This window comes from Harpia harpyja, chromosome 3 (assembly GCF_026419915.1).
Source record: "Harpia harpyja isolate bHarHar1 chromosome 3, bHarHar1 primary haplotype, whole genome shotgun sequence".
In the NCBI taxonomy this organism is placed as follows: Eukaryota; Metazoa; Chordata; class Aves; order Accipitriformes; family Accipitridae; genus Harpia; species Harpia harpyja.
In genome coordinates, this window is record NC_068942.1 from 39,195,694 (window position 1) to 39,216,509 (window position 20,816).

Sequence of the window (20,816 nt, forward strand, 5' to 3'; positions counted from 1 at the left end):
AGAACTGCTTTGGCTGTTCTGTTCTTAGGGTGGTGGGGATGATACAGCGTTTCACTGCCTGGAGCATTGTGCTTGAGGGACGCAAAAACCCAACTCCCAATCCTCCTTTTGGACTGCCACAGCGTTTACCTGAGTCTCTTACAATCAATGTTTGTTTTGCTCATTATAAACTTCTGAGGCTGTTTGAAGTGCATCTCATTAGCTCATTTTATTTCCCATGTCTTTCTAGGCTCTCTGGATCCTTTGTTTCACATAAGTCTAGCGCAGTGTCTTTCAGTTTCTCTGGACTTAGAGAATTCTAAAAGCTTCCAATGGGAACAGCAAATTTGAGCTGTTAGTGATATGCTTGCTTTCCTCAGCTTTCATGGACCCTTTGGAGTCTGCCAACCAGGTTGAAAGCTGCTGACCTAGAGTTATCAAATACTTGTTACAGTGTTCAAGCATAAGATTCTATGAACTGCAAAGATTTTTGTCATGATTATGAGCAAGCCAGTGAATTGGTTTGGTCCTCACTTTTAAGCCCAATGGTGAGACATGTAGACTTTAGCTCTCTTTTATTTATACAGTGCCATGAAGGGTGTAACTGTCCCTTTGTAAATGTGCAATTAAACACAAGCTAATTTAGCTGTGGTGTGACACAGATGATAATTGAGTATATGAGCAGTGAAACATGTATTGCTTTCGGTGTTCTTGGGGAGTCTCTGCACCATACTTCATTGAGACCCTTTTCTCCATTGTGTTGTGCAAGTGCTTCTTTTGGAGCAGTGTTTCTTTCATGCTGCAGGAACACTTTAGGGATTTCTCTGCTTCAGTTACTTCCTGGTACTAAACTACCTTGGTATTCTTTTGGGTTATGCGTTGCATGTTGAAGTTCCTTGTAACTTAAAAGCTGGCAGCTAGAAACTTGCAGCACTGCAGATGATCTTACGACATGCATGTGGACTCCATCTGTTGTGCATGAGATCAAGCATGTGGTGCTTGAGGAGAGTCATATGGTCAGTGTAGAACCACTATCTTAAATCGGAACAAATATATACAATTGTAATAGTGATTAATTTAGTACAGCCTTCTGGTGAAATCTGTGGTTGGAATTCGGATTGGACCAATTTCAGTAGCGCAGAATGCCAGCGCTCTTCAAACAGCCCTCTTGTTCTCTTGAACATAATCTTTCATCAAGGTCTTATTTATACATGAAGTTCTACAAGATATTATTATGGAATAAGCTATAATCGTTCTCTTCCAGGATAAGTGGCTTTCTTCAAGAATAGTTGCTGTACTTTCTAAGCAGAAGAATTATTTAGGAATAATGGCTCTCTTCTTGAACTCAAGAGTTATTCTAAGTTATTTCCAGTATAGGGAAGTTATAAGATCTAGTCTACTGATTATGGCTCGTGATATGAACTTGGACGAGAACCCAGGGAAATGCAGTCTCCCTGAGGGTGGATGCTTTGATTGAATGCTGCAGAGTTGAGCTTGGTCTGGCTATCCTGGCTTGCCACACCCCACATTAGGTGTCTATTCTGGTGCTTGCAGTAGCCCCAAGCTAAGTGGCATGTCTCTTCTTGGCACCTCACGAATTAAAGACGCAACAGGAACACTTTCTTGTTATGTTATGGAAGCACTGTCAGTCTTCCTGCAACATCTCTGTGAAACCTTCTTAGCTCACCATGTTGCTAGGGCACTCTTCTATCTCCTTACTCCTGTCCCAGCAACAATCATGCACAATTCCAACAAAAATAAACTTTTTGTATACAAACATGAAACAAGTGGCTTTAGAGGTGGGAGATTTATTGGTGGTTTGACAAAAATGCTTCAACAGGTTTCCTGCTTGGTGGATTGGAGTGACTGATGCTTCTGGTGATTATTGCAGACCTCACGTGGACTGGTGGGTTCTGGACACCTGATATATTCTGTTCTCAACTGCACCATTTTGTAGACGAACAACAGCCAGAGTGACTTACAAACCTCTGCATGAAGGTGTAGATATTCACCAGGCTGAATAATTTGCATTGAGGCTCTAACATCAGAACACACAAATGAGTGAGACTCAGAGCAGAAGTGGCTTGCGGCTGTGATGTCTGCCCCAGATCTACTTGGAAGGTCCTCAGAGAAAGGAAACATCCTGACACGTAGATGCCATCTCAGTACTTCTTGGCTTAATAGACTTGGTTTGAGGTTGGCATATCTGTTGACTTCAACTTGAGAAGTGAGGGGGAAAGATGAAAAATATTTGTGTAGTTTCCATACACAGTAATATAGAGGAAGAGAAATACTAAATAAAGGATTCAGTAATTGATAGAGTACTATACGGGGGATAGCCTAGCAAACAGCAGAGATCAAGAAAACACTGTACTGCTGAAAACACCCCCACTGTTCTAATTTGGCAAAAAACCCTGTGGTCAGTAGCAAACAATGGAGATGGTTATAATTCCCTGGGTCTTTATTCCCATGTACAATGGAAGTGTTTGAAACCAAGTACTACAGGGATCACATAAATAGATTGAAATAGCAGCTGTGCCTCACATACAGGATTTGAAAATCATGTGCTTAGGGAAAATGAGATGAGTAGACTGAAAGTACAAGCTGACCAAAAAAAAGGGCATAACTTGAAGCTCCATGGGCTCATAATGAGAGGCTATGCAAGTAGTCCTTCCAGAGTTCTAAAGAAACAGTAATTAAAATCAAACATTTTTGAGCTATATTGCTAAGTTGGGGTAGCACTGATGGCAGGGGTTTTTTGCAGATAGAAATGGGGAAGGTCAGGTTATATTGGCAATCCATAATGTGAACTTGGTACACAGATTTATGGGGTGTATTTTGAAGGAAAGGAAAATTAAAACCATGGAAAGCAGGATTGAATGCATTGTGATTTGACTAAGGTGGAGTATAGCAGGTTGGATACCTGTCCTTGAGAATTTTATGTATTTATTTTTAATTAAAGGGTCAGCTAAGGACTTGCTCCAGGTCTAATACCTCTGCGTTTTAGTAAGGCAGTTCCCATGTTGGAACTACAATAAATCTATTTAATTTGTAAAGAATTGGGATTAGAACAAGATCATGCAAAGGCCTGGCTAAAGGAAAGAATACAACATGATTGAGAGCTGGACTCTGGTCACAAAAGAGGTCATTGATAGACTTCCTTAAGAACCTGCTCTGGGGCTGATTATTAATACTATTTACACTAATGCCTTGTAAGGGTGTACTGAATAAATTTGCAGAGGATGTGACATTAGCCTTGTCATTGCAGAGAAAGATCAGAGTATTGCACTAGAATTGGATTGCCTTGAAAGTGACTGGAGCTATAGAAATGAGAATTTAATAGTACAAAGTGCACTTAGTGACTAATAACACTGAGCTCAGTGCTTAAAATGACAGAGGAGGAGAAAGACCCGAGGTTTTAGTTGATCATAGGTGATTAAGCCATCAATATATGAGGCTGTAAAAACAAGAAATTTAGCTCTAGGATGAGATACAAGATACTTAACAGCAGAAATAGCAAAATGTTAGTATCACTGTAGAAGAAACTAGATACGTGAGCTGGAACAGTTTAAAATTCACATATCCGTATTCAGAACTGCCTTTGAACCGGTACAGTAGTTAAGAGCAGCTGCTAGTGGGGTCAGTGGAGCATTTTTATCTAAGAAAACCTGCAGCTTAGGGTCTTTAGCAGGGCTAAAAATGAGGGGTAAGGAGGAGGTTATATAGCCTTCCATAAATCTCCAGGAAAGGAAAACTATTTAAATTTATATGTTTTTTATTAGAGAACAAAGAAGCATAAATTGACTATGACTAGGTTGTGGCTGCAAACTAGAGAAAGGTGGCTAACCAGCTGACTTCTGCAAAAGCCTGTGCATTGGTTGGGTGGATGCAAAAGGTTTAGCTGTTTGGAGATGCAGCTTGGCTGCCTGGCAGAGCCAAGTGTATGACTTGAATACTTGTGACTGGGGGTGGGACTGGACTGCTGAGCCGTGAGGCAGTTTTCAGTATTTTCGACCCAAGGTCCCTGTCTAAACAGGTGTTGACAAGTTGGCGCTCAAAGCTGTTGTGCTGTAGGAAGGTGAGGTGGTGACAGCAGTGTTCATCCACACTTTGAAATGCACCTAATGGGCCTGAAAGAAGCCTGTAAGAGACTGGAATTCATGAGCCAGTACAGTAGCTATGAGGATAGAATAAATGTTTTTATTAGCCAAAGATATAACCCCTAGCAGGGTTGCATTCTGGTGAGTAAAGGAAAGAAAGGGCATTGTGTACTTGCTTCCTTAGATTTCAGGGTGACACCTAGCTCACTAAATTGTGCTATTGAAAAGCATCAATTTGTTTTCTCTGCTTTTTATGTGATTAAATTGGAAGAAACTTTTAGTGTAACATCAGGAAAGCTCCTCCTTTCCCAAACACTCAAAGGCTGACCAACTTAAGTTGTTTACTAGTAAGTTAGTTTGAACATGCATATGAGATACAGACTTGTATTGAAAACCCAGAGATCCCAATTGTCAGTGAATAAATACTATTCTGAGTAAGGATAACAAATAGCAAAGGTGGTGGAGCTGGTGTTCAGCAGTGTCTGTCTCTGTCCTTCATGTTCTTTTCTTTTGCTTGTTTAGCTGCTGGTTTCACTTGCTTGCAAATAAAAAACCTATCCATCTTAGAGCAGGTCTCTCTGACCTGCTAAAAACTTTGTCTACTTTTCCTGCTGAATTACTGTCCTTTTGAAGAATGGTCTGTGTGAAAACCCAGGGGACTGGATTCCTGTGGGACAGGAACCCAGCTTTCGGAAGCAACTTCTTCTGCAAGTGACCAACAGGACAAGCAATTTACTTTTCATGAGTCTGATCTTTCATTTTCTGAAAAAATTGTCAGCCAGCATATAAAAGGAGCTGCTGGGAGAAGGTTCACAGAAGTGACCGTTAGAGACAGAGTACAAAGTGCAGGAAGCTGATATGAAGAAAGACAAGTCCTGAAGATGTATAGAATAATGAATGGAATTGAGTAGATCTTAAGCAGTGTAAGTGTCTTTGGGGGATGCTTCATGATTGTCTTGTTGCTTTTTAACCAACTGCAGTGATAGGCTGGAGCAAAGGTACTCAGGTCTGTGGTTCACAGGCAAGTCTGGCTGATAAGAGAGTTTTGGCCCTCAGATGTGGATTGGAAACAGGTTGCAGTCTGTATGAGGCTGTGAGAGCCTGTTCCTTTTTTGAGGGTCCTGTAGTTTACTCTTGTCATGGTTCAGTGTATAGATGGTTGCCAACTGATAGGCTTGCATACATAGTAGATCATGAGTCTGCTGTCTGCTTGCACATGGCTTCACATTACCACATGGTAGTCTGTGTTTTTTGGATGTAAGATGAGCTTGTGTTCAGTCCAGAAGCGTGGTATCGAAAGGCTCTGAGGCTGTCGTGTTTTAAAGGGTGGGCACCATTGAGCTAAATCAAGACATTAAATTCATTACACTAATGTTCATTGGGAGAGCCATGCCACATGAAAACAGGAATCCCTTTAGGTACACCACTTGAGGTAGCGTACTCCACTTAGCAAATTAAGTGAACTACTGTGTACTACTCACTGTGGCCAGGAGGTCTGTTGCAGGAGATGGTACAGAGCCATATGAATTCCCCCCACCCGTCTGCTGTCCTGCTGCACACAACTTTTCTGTGTGGCTGCTAATGCTTTTTTAGCCCCCCCCAAGGCTGCTTCTCCCCCACCACATGCTGCCTGACATCCATTGTAACTGTGACCAGCACTAATGCTCACTAAAGTTTTGTACGTCTTTCTTGGCTCTGCGTAGTTCAAGGATTGATTCGGTTCCTGAATCTTTGGGTTTTGCAGCATGGAATGAAATCCACAATGTCTTGTACAGTAGAAACACCCCTACTGAATTAAAAAGGAATTTGTTTTTTAGTGTTCATAACCTTTCCTATCCTGTCACATCCTAACAAGAGCTTTCCCATTCAGAAACACCCCTGGTGGGGCTTCTCAAACATTGTCTTGTAGAACATGAACAGGTGAGACCGAAAGTGAGGAGGAACAGACTGCATGCTGCTTATTGCCCTTTGCTGGCTTCTCTTGTGGAGGACTGCCATGGGAGAAAGGCAGGGGGTCCAAATATCAGTTGTTCACCGTTTCATCTTGAGTGCCGTGCTCAGGAGCAGGTTCTGGAAGGGCTCAGTGCTCATGTGCTTTTGAAAATACTAATCCAAAACCTCAGTGTTCTGGGAACACTGTTTCAAAACCAAGTGCTCAAAGCACCTTGTCTAGGGCTAGCTCTGTAATGCAGGCATCCACAAGAGAGGAAGGATTTCTTCAGCACACAGAGTGTCTGGTAATGGAATTAAAATACCCCCTGAAGTTGCATCTGGTTCAGAGGAGGAATCCCTTGGAATTCTCTCATTGGGAAGTAGGTGTGGAGAGTTTCAAACTGATTAAGTGCTACGCGGTGTGCATATTTTAATTCTTTGTGGCAAGATCTGCCTCTAACATGAAACTATTGTGGGAAGATTCTCTCCACGATAAATTCCTGTGCTTTGCAGAGGATCATTGCGATTTTCTGACCCTGCCAATCCAGGTTTTTTTCCTCTGAGAATTGCGTATCTTCTCATCTAGTAATGGGGACAATGTGTCTGCATCTAGTTATGAGCGTTGGTAAAGAGATGGTAATCTATCCAGCTGCCTGGCGCATCATGTCTCTCTGCTGGCTGGCTCCATTCATCAGGCTCTTCAGCCTCTAGTAATGATAACCCCCAGCAGCATAAGCCCTGGTGCATTGTTTGCCTTTTAAGAGTAGCTTCAGGAGGATGGAGTAAATGAAGAGACAGAAGGAGGAGCCGTCGTCTTTCATGTGTAACTGAGGGGTGTTAGCAACCCTGCGCAGGGAATGTTCTCACAACTGTTAAATGGGGCAGCTAGAGATACTGGTTATGTCTGGGTCCTCCCTGCAAATGGCCTCTTGAAAGGCAGCATCTGCACAGTGGCCTTTGACCATGGCTGAGTAAGTGAATGCATGTCCTGGACTTTTGCTGCCTGTTAACCACAAGATACATTGAATTTTCTAAATGAGAGTAAAAGGTTATTTTGATTGATGAAAGGACTGAAAAAGGGGGGAGATGGCCAATTTTGCACTAAAGATGCATCCTGAAAGCTTACGTTTGGATTTTGTTATTCATGCATTTAAGAAAAAACTGAAATGAATTATTTCCAAATTGTGCAGGGAAGCCTTAGGTATCCTGAGTGCCAAGAGGCTCAGTCATTGCAGATGCAAGAGAAGTAGCATGGTAATATGGAGGCTTTAAACAGTATCTCCATTCTGATACTGTTTTTTATTCCATTTCTATTTCTGTTTCTGTATGTGAATTTGATATCCAGGATGAATGATGGCATTAGGTGGAAGATGCCCTCATAAAATTCCACTTAATATGTCTATGAATCCTAGAGATAAATTTTGAGAGCTGCTTTAAGTCTTCAGTTATTAGCAAGTTCATTTCCCTCATCCAATTCTTCGAGATATGCTGAAGCACTAACTAGTTAGTGACATTTATTTTCCACCATGAGAAAGGGAACTTGGTACAGAGCCCAGTGTTAAAGAAACTTCGCCTGCTGCTTACCAGTTTGTGTGCTATTTCACTGGGCTTCTGCAGGTCCTTACTGGTTCTCACATTGGATAGCAATCTTTCTAAAAGCATGACCACATACTCTAAGAACAGTTACCAGATGCTTCACTTATATCTATTCAGATCACACCTGCCACCTTTTCTTCCTTTACTTTTTTCTAATTCTATCTACAAAAGCAATTAAATTTCATGCAAGCAATTATTTGACTTACTGCCTACTGCATGTGGCTCACTCTTTCATTGTTTTCATATATCTTCCTTTTTTCTCTTTGTTACATGACTGTCTTTAAGGATAAAAGTTATGCTTAGGAGAGAGTAATTGTCAATTTAAGTATGGCTTTCTTTTTGAAGAATGCTGCTAAGTTGGCTTTTCTGGCCTTTTGTCACTTCCTCAGTTTTTTGTAATGTTAAAAATCAGGTGTGAATGGCTCGGAAAAGTTGTTTGTTTGTTTGTTTTTCCATTTTCTTAACAAGTGCAACTAGCTGCTATGTCTGGCTTCTTTCTTACTCCCTAATTGCAGAAGTACCCTTGGATATATTTTAAGTGGAGACTTCAGAGAAAAAATTCAGTATCTCGGCCACTTTGAGTCATTATTGATTTTTGTCCTTAGCCTCACTGATGAATAGACCTTTTTTTCATTCCAGTACCATGTTCCTCCTGTTTATTTTTAGAATGTCTTTTCCCTCTTTGGCAGCACCAGTCCATCCTGCTTTCTTATAACCTTTCTTTTCTCTGCAGGTCTATACTAGACCTTCCTTGTTTGGTTGATTACTCCCTTGACTTTCCAATAAGATCATCTTTAATTTTCTCGTCTTTGATCCAGTGTATTTGTGGAGTTTTATTTGTTGTCCCTTATGCCTGTGTTTTCTAGCAGGACTCTAGTGAATCCAGCTAGCAAATAAAACAGCCAACTTTTTCTTCATTTTCTTTCTCTTTTTTAAATGTTCAAGCTATCTGGTTCTGTAAATGGTCTCAAGTCAGTGGCTACAAACTGTGAGTTATTGGAGTAATAACTGTGGATTTGGGTTTTTTGTCGACTTTTTTCTTCTTCTTTGGTGTAATAAACTGGTTAACTTTGTTCATGAAATCGCATGTGGGGGTAGAGACATTCCTCGCTTATCTAAAACCACAGTATCCAGTTAAGTACCGATGATTAACGAAAGAGGTTCCACCTAACAAACAAATGACGGCGCAAACGCACACACAATGCAGAAGATACCAGCCGTCACGTAAACAGAAACTAGAAACTGTATAAATAAAGGGACTCTTCCCCATTTTCGGCGCGAGCCTTTGGCGGAGCACTGTCTCCCCGGCCGCCCAGCGCTGTTTTGCTCTCTTATCGCTTGCTAATAAATTCGATCTTGTCATTTAATACAAATTGGCTCCTCCAATTTGTCACGAGCGTCTATAACAAACTTGGTGCCGTGACTCGGATCCAGGTTCTTTGGTGCGGACCCTCGCAAGCGGGGAGGCGCCCTATCCCCGGATAGCCCCGTCTTGAGGAGGTGCCGCCACCATACCCTGGACCCACGAACCCCCTTTAAATTACGATAATTGAGCAAAAGAACCTGCAGGACCCCTTAAATTTTGTGCACGAAGACCAAACGAAGACCCCAGGAGCGGGTGAGTATATAAACTGTGAGCCGTTTGGTTGGGGTGGTTATCCCGAGGTGCGACTGTGTGAGAGGTCTCTCTGAGATCGTGCGAGTGTGGACCCTCCAGTAGTGCAGTTCTCGTAGCCCGCGAGGGAGCGAGTCACGACCGAGGGGAAGTGTGCGTGTGTGGATAAAGGCACCTCGGAAGATGGGGCAGAGGAAAAGCAAGCCCTCTGGACCCATGGGGACGGGGAAGACCAGATATACCCCCAGATAGTCCCCTAGACCTGATGATAAGATATTGGAACAGTTCCCCAAGGAGAAAGGATAAGTCTAAGGAAAAGATGATTAATTATTGTATTGAGATTTGGGGTGGGAAACCCCTCAACAATCCTCATGTACTCTGGCCTGTGTTCGGGTCCTCTGAGGATTGGGTGTGTCAACAATTAAATATATGGGTAAACAATAGGAGACCACCAGCCGACCCAGAGGAGAATGAATATGCTGCCTTATGGATCCCCCAATCCTGGGAACCGTCATTCCTCTTTGCCTTAAGGGAAAAAAAAGACCGGAAAAACCTCAAAAAGATGATGTGGACCCCCTTTGACCCCCTCCCTATGCCCCTCAGGCCCCTCCGCCTCAGGACCCACCCCAAGGCCAGGAAATAACCCAGGCCCAGGAGGGGTCAGATTCGGAACCTGATTCCCCGACACCAGCACCCCCTCCCAGAAGGTCTACACGTAATAGAATAAGGCGAGGAGAGGAGAGATTGTTTCCTCTTCGGGAAATGTTAGTGCCTGGTGGGGATGGACGGGGGGGACTGGGAACAGGGTATGTGGCAGTTCCCCTTAATACGGGGGATGTAAGGGAATTTAAGAAGGAAATGGGGAGTTTGTTAGATGATCCCCTGGGGGTAGCCGAGAGGCTGGATCAATTCTTGGGACCGAATTTGTACACGTGGGATGAATTACAGTCTATCCTGGGCATACTATTTACCGTGGAAGAGAGGGACATGATTAGAAGGGCTGGAATGAGAGTGTGGGATCAGCAACATCAAGCTGGCCCGGCTGTGGATCAGAAGTGGCCTTTAAATCGGCCAGACTGAAATAACCAGGATCCGACTCATAGGAATAATATGTCGGATCTGAGAACAACTATAATTCAGGGGATACGAGAATCTATTCCCCGAGGTCAGAATATTAATAAAGCCTTTAGTGAACAACAGAAGAAAGATGAAACCCCGACAGAATGGCTTGAAAGGCTAAGAAAAAGTTTCCAGTTATACTCTGGGGTGGACCCTGCTACCCCTGTGGGACAGGCGTTGCTGAAAACTCAGTTTGTGGCAAAATCTTGGGGAGATATTAGGAAGAAATTGGAAAAGATTGAGGACTGGCAGGAGCGGGGGTTGGATGAATTACTTAGACTCAGAAGGTGTATGTAAGGCGAGAAGAGGAAACTGAAAAGCGGCAGACTAGGCTGCTGGTTGCAGCGGTAAGAGAAGGACAGAAGGGTGTGATAAGGAGACCCGGTAGGTCTGGAGGGGGAGATAAGGAAAGAATCGAGAGGAGAGGAGATAAAGCTGTAGAATGTTTCTATTACGGGAAAAAGGGACACATGAAGAAAGAATGTAGAAAAAGGATTCAAGATGAAAAAGCGTTCTGGGAGGATTAGCGGGGTCAGGGGCTCTATGTGCTGAGGACCCCTGGTAAAGAAAGAGCCCTTGATAACTTTAAAAGTGGGTCCTCAGCGCCAGGAGGTGACCTTTCTTGTGGATACTGGAGCCGAAAGGTCTACTATACAATCATTACCTCCGGGATGTAAAATCTCTGGAGATAAAGTTAATGTAATTGGAGCAAAAGGGGAACCTTTTAAGGTCCCCGTTATAAAAGATGTGGCGGTGGAATCAAGTTGCAGGTACGGAACTGGGACGCTGTTGTTAGTACCTGAAGTGGAATATAACCTATTAGGTAGAGATTTAATCGTAGAAATGGGGATTCGGGTGGACGTGGAAAAGGAAGAGTTAAAAATCAGGCTTCGTCCCCTTACAAAGGTGGATGAGAAGCAAATTAACCCCTAAGTGTGGTATACTCCCAAAACAGTTGGAAAACTGGATATTGAACCGTTTGAAGTGGTTATTAAGAACCCCAAGATTCCAGTGAGAATTAAACAATATCCCCTTTCTAATGAGGGGAGAAAGGGACTAAAACCTGAGATCGAGAGACTATTGGGAAAAGGATTACTCGAACCCTGCATGTCCCCTTACAATACCCCGATTTTACCAGTAAAAAAATCCGATGGTAACTATCGGTTGGTGCATGACTTAAGGGAAATCAATAAACGGACTGTCAACCGGTTCCTGGTAATGGCAAACCCACACACCCTGTTGAGTCAATTGGGACCCGAGAACCAATGGTATAGTGTAATAGATCTTAAGGATGCATTCTGGTCATGCCCTCTAAAGGAGGAATGTAGAGATTATTTTGCCTTTGAGTGGAAAGACCCAGACACTCATAGGAGACAGCAGTTAAGGTGGACTGTACTCCCCCAAGGGTTTACGGAATCCCCAAACTTATTTAGACAAGCCCTAGAACGGATTCTACGGGAATACCGGCTACAAGATGGGGTCGTGTTAATACAGTATGTGGATGACTTATTGTTGGCAGGAGAAAATCAGGAGGCAGTCAGAAAAGAAAGCATATGGTTGTTAAATTCCTTGAGCCTTCAAGGCCTCAAAGTATCACGGTCGAAACTACAGTTTGTGGAAGAGGAGGTGAAATATTTAGGAAAGAAGGGAATGGTGGTACAGAGGCCACCCCTAGATATATCTATACATTCGGTGAAACCAGGTGATATGGTATTAATCAGAGCCTGGAAAGAATCCTCTCTCACTCCTAGGTGGGAGGGACCCTTTCTTGTTTTGTTTACTACAGATACTACAGTCCGGACTACCGAAAGAGGGTGGTCTCATGCAAGCAGAATCAAAAAACCAATTCAGAGTTCTCACTGGGAGGCGACCAGAGACCCTGATAGCTTGAAAATTAAGTTCCGAAGAAAAGCGGATGAGTGAGACTATCTTTTGTAAAGATCCTAACTGTATATGTTATCCTTTTGTATGTTACAGGTGTAAACTCTGTAGAGAAAAGTGGTGGGATATCTTTGCCAAAGGCATAAACCCTGAGAAGTGTTGTTTCCATACAAATGAGCCCTGTCCAACAAAGGCTGAAATCGTACATGTAACCTACAGACGGACCGTGGCCAGAGTGAAGTGTAGAGTTTAGGAGGTGAAAGATAAGAGCTGAGAGAGCTATAAGTCAAGGTTGACTAAATATGACAAAGGAGGTTCCCCTGAAAAATACGACTGCTGCCGAGAAGATGATACACCTCGCTGCTCTAAGCAACAGAGTAGGCGGAGGAGAAGGCAGAGGCGTACTGCTGTGGGGATTGAGGTTGATGAACCACCTCCAGAAATGGCACACGAGGCCCCTTGACTCACAACTCCCAAATCCGATAACCTCAGGGCCACCCCGAAGTTTCTTATCTCCCTCGGGGAATAAAACCACAAACCAAATTAAATGTCAAAAATTTGGAAATGCTTATAGAAAGGACAAAACCACACCACTTTTCTCAATCTTATATCTAGGTATGTGGATAATAAGTCTGTTACCGATGCTGGCGAAACCTGCCTGTGGGGACGAGAACCCCCATCAGCCCTATAGGTGAACCTTGACCAGAGTAGATGATTCAAACATAATAAAAGAAAACATCACGGCGGGTCCCCCGAGGTTTGAAGTAACGGTTTGTGATTTATTAAGAATCTATATGACAGATACCTGTAACAACAATTGGGGAAAACCTAACCAAAGAGCAGTCTACTGGTACCCAAGCTCTAACCCTGGACGAGAGTATTACAATTACCCTGGTCACTTTTATTGTGGATATTGGGGCTGTGAGACAATAACTACAGGATATTGGGCTGTTAAGAATCCAGATAAATATCTTTCTGTGCAATGGGGGACCCTCGGGGTGCATTCAGCCGACACATTCTTTAGACGGAACTATGATAACGGCAGGAATTGTAACCTATTACACCTAACAGTATTGAACCAGGACCAAGCTGTGTGGACAATTGGGAAAACTTGGGGGGGTAAGAGTCTGGGAACATGGATTTGATAGGGGTGACCTATTTCAAATAAGAAAAGAAACAACCAAATTTTCTCCTCCTTCAGCGATCGGACCAAATCTAGTCATAGCAGAGGAAGATGATAGTAAAAGTATTGTACATACTGTTACAATCTCTCCTAACATAAACGTCACTAGAAATAACACTCTGGACGTATCAACAAAAAAAAAAAAAAAAAAAATCAAACCCTCGACTCTTACACCCGAAGTCAGCCCATTGTGAGATATACTTCAAGCCAGTTATCAGGTTAATCACTATTGTTAAAAGGCGCTTAGAAACTACACACTTAATGCTGCTCCGGAAGCAATACGAACAAATCGGGGACGGAGGAATTACTCCTATCCTCGGGTGGGCTAAAGAAGCATTGGATCGATTTAATGAACAAAATCAGGATAAAATAGAAAAGGGGGGATTGTAATAAACTGGTTAACTTTGTTCATGAAATCGCATGTGGGGGTAGAGACATTCCTCGCTTATCTAAAACCACAGTATCCAGTTAAGTACCGATGATTAACGAAAGAGGTTCCACCTAACAAACAAATGACGGCGCAAACGCACACACAATGCAGAAGATACCAGCCGTCACGTAAACAGAAACTAGAAACTGTATAAATAAAGGGACTCTTCCCCATTTTCGGCGCGAGCCTTTGGCGGAGCACTGTCTCCCCGGCCGCCCAGCGCTGTTTTGCTCTCTTATCGCTTGCTAATAAATTCGATCTTGTCATTTAATACAAATTGGCTCCTCCAATTTGTCACGAGCGTCTATAACATTTGGTTTTGGGGGTTTTTTTTTTGGAGCAGGTTTCCCCTGTGCGCTAAACAGAACACTTTTTGGTTGGCTAATTTCAAAGCTGCTGAAGATTAAAAATATAAAAGTTGGCTTGCCCTGTGGATCTCATTGAGATTAGACCAAGTCAAGATCTTGGTTCTGGAGCTTGGTAGCTTTGTGTGTGCACATCACAATGTTCTATTAAAAACAAACAAACAAAAAAGCATCGCTGTGCTTGCTAATTTTAAATATTTATTTTGAAGTTGATTTCTCCCATTCCAAATGCAGTTTCCGGGTTTAGCTTATTGGCATAAGAGTTGCAAAACAAGCCTACTTTGAAGTCGCCTTTGAATCAACGTAAATATTAGTTTCTGCTAAAATGCTGGTGAAAGTTCAAAGAAGACTAAAGAGTGACTTTGGCTCTCAAGACTTCTAGCAGTTTAAGATGTTTAAGGCCTTAGAAGGCTTAAGCAATTTGCACTCCCCCGAAGCCTCCTAACATCCTAAATTGTCTAAGCCACTGGAAGAGCTGATAGATCATAAACAGCTTAAGATATTCTGAGGGTTCAAAGCTTATTTGGAGTATAGTCTGCCTATAATCACTTTAAGCAATTAACAAGCCTTTAGGTTTTTAGAGGAATTTAAGCAAGTTATCCATCTTTAGAGCTTGGTTTAAGGTGATACCAAGCTAAATTGTTCTTATTTAAGGAACTTAAAGCTCTGTGTTCTGGAATCTGTTATTTACCTTCCGAAGGATAGCTACGTGCTACTTGATGTGGTTGGAGCCACATAAGTGAAGGATATCGTGGAACACTGGCAAGATTTTGAGTGAGAAGAAAATCATTGAAAATTCAGGAAATTATTTGGTTTATTTCTGCCTTGTTTATTCCAGGCTATTTTGTCTGGATGGTATGTTCTTATTCACATAAACATGCATTTTTTAAATAGCGCTAAAACTACTGTGTAACACAGTATATCATATGCAAAAATCTTACCAGTGTTGTAGGAGCAAATCTTAACTCTGGGCCCACCTTGCTTGAGTGTTTTGTCCATCTGCTTACAAATATTTTGCATTTAATGATGGCCTCAGCATGCCCCCTCGAAATTGGGATATATCTCTTCTACATGTCGAAGTAGCTGATGTCTAGTTACAACGTTGGTATTATGGGAGTCACGTTCAGGACTGTAAAGGGTTCCTCTTGTTCTCTCAGGCACGAGTTACAACTTCTGTCACACTGACAGTGGTGTAAAAAAGCTCTGGGAAAAGCTGCTTTAAAAAACTGTTGTGGCATTCTGGTAGAAGAATTGGTATGGGCGTGAAGGCTGTCTGTGAGGGACTTTTCTTGTCCTTATTCTCAACACAGGTTTTGCTGTGTAGCTTCATGTCCCTTAAAGGCAGCGCTGTCAACCTCAGTATTAGTTCTTGAGTCCCAAAATAATCTAACATCCAAACTTTCATATAAAGCTCTGTCCTGCTCTGTCACTGTCTTGGTGCTTAATTTCCATTTATCGTTCCTCTTGAACGTGTTGAAAGACTGATTCTTAATTTATGACTTTCTCCCTTAGAATGTAAGACAAATTCCTCTTTAGCTTTCTGTGGTTTGTCCTCTGTGTCATGAGTCTGCTCATCTGCTACATGCAAACTGCTGGAACAGGCAGGTTACAAATGCTGACTCCTGGAAGTCACTTGGGTTTTAGCTGTGGTGACCCTATGGAGCAGAAGAAACGATCGTGATCATGTTTGTGTTCTTCCTACTGTATTAATCTCTCTCCTCTCTTCTCTCTTCTCCTCTCTTCTCTCTTCTCCTCTCTTCTCTCTTCTCCTCTCTTCTCTCTTCTCCTCTCTTCTCTCTCTCTCTGAGGTATTTTAACAGCTTAGCTGACAGATGACTCTTCCTTAGCTGCAATGTCACATTTTTGCCCAGGGAAGATGACTGTTAGAGGTGTGCCTTCTATCTAAATCTTATCCACTGGCTGCAAGAGCCTGGGCTGTATCCAGTTTTAGTTGCCTACTGGTGGGCAGAACAAACTTGTGCATGTTCACGCTGTTGAGGCAGAAAAGTGTTATTAGCTACTAGTGCCTCCAAATTTATAAGGCTGGCCTCATTTAAATAGTGTGAGTTTGAATAGAGCCTCTTCAAAATCCCACTGTTTAACCTAGCTGACGCGATCAAATAAACAGGACCGGTCATCTTGCATGGTGTTCTGAGTTGAGTTGGCATCCTCCCTGAAGCAGGCACATGGCTACCAGCTGCACCAAGCTGCTTGCTGTCCTGCTTCTGCAGCACCTTTGGCGATTCAAGTAGGTGTCAGGATGTGTTTCTGCATGGTTGCTGGTTTCCAGGTGGGCAAAGCTTGCAGGATTCTGGAGTATCAGCTGGCTGTATCAGTGTAGAGAGTAAAAATGCACCCGCTGCTAGTTCCAGAGAAGGGGTGACCTTTCCATCGTTCTTCTGAATGTGATGAATAGGATAATTTCATATGTCACTTAAATGTCTGTGTGGTTGTTAATCGTAAACTGCAGATCTTGTGTTCTGTACGACTTATCTTGTTAGGAATTCTTATACTTGGGTCTCATGAGCTTCCCCTGGCTAGTCATACATGGGCTGTACTCCAGGGGTGTGCTCTGAAATAGTCCGGTATCAGTGAAGCTGCCACCTTGGTCTAAGGGGATTACTGCCCAGCAGAGCTACTCCAGGAATCCCATTTGCTGATTCCATACAGTTTGCACTACAGCCAATTTTTACTTTGATTTGTCTCTGCACGTGGTTCATCGCCTGCACAGAAAGCTAAATATTTATGAAGTAGAGTGTTAGAAATGATTGTTTTCCTATCCAGGCAGCTGCTGGGAGTGCCAAACTTTGCCTTGTACTGACAATACCGTTGCCTAGCTAATCATGGGAGCCAGGGATGGGCTTGCTGTGCTGATCATCACACGCTGGCAGAAGAGATAATGAGCTGCTGACAAGGATGCATCTGGAATTTGGCCAAGCATTGCATTGTGTGAGATACCATGTGCTGCTTCTTTCTTCCCAAACAAGAGCAATGGATTCCTGTTCCTTAGCATAGTGTCACCTTGCTCTCTGTAGCTCACTGTATTTCCTTGATACCGTTTGAATGGTTTAAGAATGACAAATTCACACAAAGGGAGTAAAGCATGTCTTGTGGAATTCAAATCCTTTGTCAACTAACCTGGTTTTGTATGCCTGCTCTTGGTGATCTTGAATGGACAGTATATTTCAGAAATCAGCTTTAAAGAGTAATTTCTTTTGTGGAGAAAGCAAACCTTGGCAGCATGAAAGTCAGATACTCACCTAGCTGTGTGCTGCATGGCATTGCTTTGCAGCTAGTCTTCTCCGTGTTGGGCTTGCCACAATCTTCATAGTAGTAATGGGGTTGTGCTGATATTTTTAGGTGGGATTGCAGGCAGCAGTGTCTTAATCAAAATTTAATTCCATGCTGTAGCAGACAAGCGTGCTACTTACTGTTGGGCCTTTCCATGTGGCAGGATTTGAAGGAGAGCAGCGGATTTGCCCATTGCTGCTACCTTCTTCAATATTGGGGATGGTTTAAGTGAAAAGACAGTCAGTGTTATTTATGCAGTCCTGGACATGCATACCCTACTTGCAAATTTTTTTTTTTTTTGTCTTGCCATCTTGCTGCTGAGCTGTATTGTTAGGTAGAGTGGGGGAACTTTTGTCCTAATCCCTCCTCCTCTTCAACTCCCAATTTTGGATATTCCAGCTGGGGGGTTACCTAGATGTCTTAAGTTGTTTTGTGCTGACCTGTGCTTTGTCAGTTTACTTTTCGAATACTGGTTAAGCCAATGCAGTAAATCATATTTCAGCTTTCTTGTCACGCATGAATAATTTTGTCATTAATTCCTATGGCTTGGTCCTAGTTTCTTCAGGGGGACATACCTGAGCTGTGTAGGTAATACCTCCGTGCAGAGGAGGAGGCTGTGCTGCCTAAGTTGTTGGCTTTTGATACTTAACAGGCTCCACTCTGAATCCTTATTCGACTTTCAGCAAAGCATGCAAATCTGTGCCCTTCATCCTCTCCAAGCTCGTTAATAATGTGAGCTGGACACAGGCGTGAAGGAAAAGTCCATCTTGGAACAGATCCCTGCTGGGAAAGCCAGGCTGTGAGCAGCTCTGCATTTAAAAAGTTAATGGAAATTTCCAGGGAGGGCTTAGAGAGCTTAGTGACAGCCATAAAAAGGAAGAAAGTAAGAACTTGACTAAGTGGACTTCACTGTCCATGACTGACGCAGTGTGGAGAATTGCAATTTTTCACCCTGAAGCCCTGGGCAACAAATGTCCTCCTTGCTGCATCCACGTCCAAGTGGCAACATGCTCCATGCTACACAGAGCTTCTACCTTATGCCTTGGAAAATGTCAAGTGCTTCCAGCATTTCCATGTCTAGAGTTTGATGGAGCAAAAGTTAAATGCTTATAAATGCTTACATTACCTGAAAAATATTCATTTCTCCAGTGTAAGCTCTGCTTCTGTGAAATGAATAGTCAGGCCTTGATTTGCAAATCTCCTGGGAAACGTGCTGTGAAAGGCTTGCTAATTTACAAAATTCAAGCAACATTTTGCAACGGGCGTTAAAAAACCTTTAGGCTTTCTGAAAAGGGAGATTGGACTGTTTTAAATAGGTGTGCTTAAACCAGTGCAAATCTTTAAGCTTAATTGAAAATCTGATTTAAACTAAGGTAATTGTGGTTGTCACACACATCTTGTTGTGTATCTAAGTTCATTTAAGGTGCAACTATGTGATCAAGTTTCTAATGCAGGCATGGTCTTGTATGGCACTTAACAGATACAATAAATAGCAGCATTTCTTTGGTGAAATCTTTGCTTATTAAGAAGGGAAGTTATGATCTTCATATAAAAGATAGTGCCCAACCAGTTCCCTTTGTGAAGTTCAGATATTTGTTTTCTCCACTGTACCTTGATGCAGTCTGAAACGTCTCTTCTGTAGCCTCAATCATCCAAAGGCTGGAAGACCTAATTGGGAGCAAGCTGGATATTGGTGTTAGGGCTGTGCAGAGGCAGATGAGATGCAGGTCGGAGAGATGCAGATGCATGCAAAAGAGAACAAAGATTGTGCTGAGGTTTTTATTGCTTCCAGTCTTTTGCAAGAGGTGGAGTTGGGAGAGGTTAAGTTGGTTAACTGACCCTGGTGGTGGAAGAGTCTGCTGAAGGGTAGCTGTGAGGATGCTTGCTGCTGCAGTAGAGAGTGCCAGCTGTTTATTCTGAGCCACTTTTCTGGCCCTGCAGGGAGACACGCACAGTCCAGACTAAAAAGCCAGGTTAAAGTGGTGCTGAGGATGTTGAACTCCCATTGTGGCCAAGTCTAGTGAGCTTGGCTTAAGCCTGTTCGTCAGTGTTCCCAGAGTCAGCAATGGGAGCAGTGGCACCAGCTGCTACAGGTCCTCCTTCTGGGAAAGGAGAGCCAAGTCCTCGATCCTCTGGCACTAAATGAGTATCTAATAGGACCCTGGCAGTGAAACTCCGTTGATAAATGGCAGTATTTAAAACCAATGTGCAAAGTCATGTATTAAGTGGAATGGCTATTGATTTCACCATCCCGGGAAAGGTGCAAATTGACAGCATGGAGTTAGAATGGACTTTCCTGCCCGGCAACCTGAATGTGCAGTAGTGAGCCTCTGCAGAATGGGTAGGAGCAGGGATGGGAGTTTTTAACCTGGCATACTCCATGTTGACCTGGTACCATCATGCTTTTGTAGAAGTGAGGTGAATCAGACTCAGGGGGGTATATGTGTGTGCGTGCACAGGAGCTGAACTTTCTGTGTAGTACAAGAACACAGTGTTGGGGGCAAGAGGGGAAACACAGTATTGCCAGCTCACATTTTGGCCTAGGGAAAGCTTTGCAGTCTTCTGGTTTCTAGAGCTGGGAGCTGGCAAAGACCGGTAGGGCACATGGAGCACCTTGGCGAGGAATACCAGTCGTGTAGGTGGCTGCGGGGACCACGCCTGTACTTTGGAAAGCATAAAGAAGTGTGGAAGGAGGGGGAAAAGAGCATGGGTCAGTTTAGCTCTGTTGGATAATAGCTGCAGAAACCAAGCAAACTAGGCTTTTTCTGGAAATTTTGCCTACCAGGTCAGAAAGCCTCACTTGCCTAGGGAGTGTGCTACTTTGCAGACAGCAAAGTGTGACAGCTAAGTCTCAGTATACTAGGCAGGGGATGGAGCAGCCAGAGGGACTGGCACAGTTTTAGTGACAGGTTACCATCTGTCAATAAACTACAAAGCCTTTGTAAATCAGTATCTCCCTGGCAGCTGCTTTCATGGGGTATAATGCAGTGCCAGGCTAGCTCAGCACAAAAAAAAAAAAAAAAAAAGTGATGACTGACTACTTCCTGTAGACTCTGCATGGTTTTGTTGACCTAATTTTCTCTAGCTTTTGCCCTTGGTCCCAACCTGGGGTGCTGTCACCCCAGCAGCCTAGCCCGAGGCCACCAGCACACACAGCTCTCCCACCTGACCTGCACTGCATCTGACCTGCACCATCCACTAAACTGGGGTTCTTGCCAGTTCTGCTGAGGCATCTCATTACAGGGACAACAGCTTTTACATATATGTAAACCATCACGTTTGTGCCCGAGCCATAACCAGCTACCAATTACTTGCCCTGAATCCT

At 43.1% G+C, this 20,816-nt stretch overlaps 1 protein-coding gene across 7 annotated transcripts in view; it reads left to right on the forward strand.

The window, feature by feature from the left end:
• Nucleotides 1-20,816, forward strand: part of AMBRA1 (autophagy and beclin 1 regulator 1) — a 142,214-nt gene that overhangs the window by 107,990 nt on the left and 13,408 nt on the right. The gene's annotated exons all lie outside the window — the stretch shown is intronic.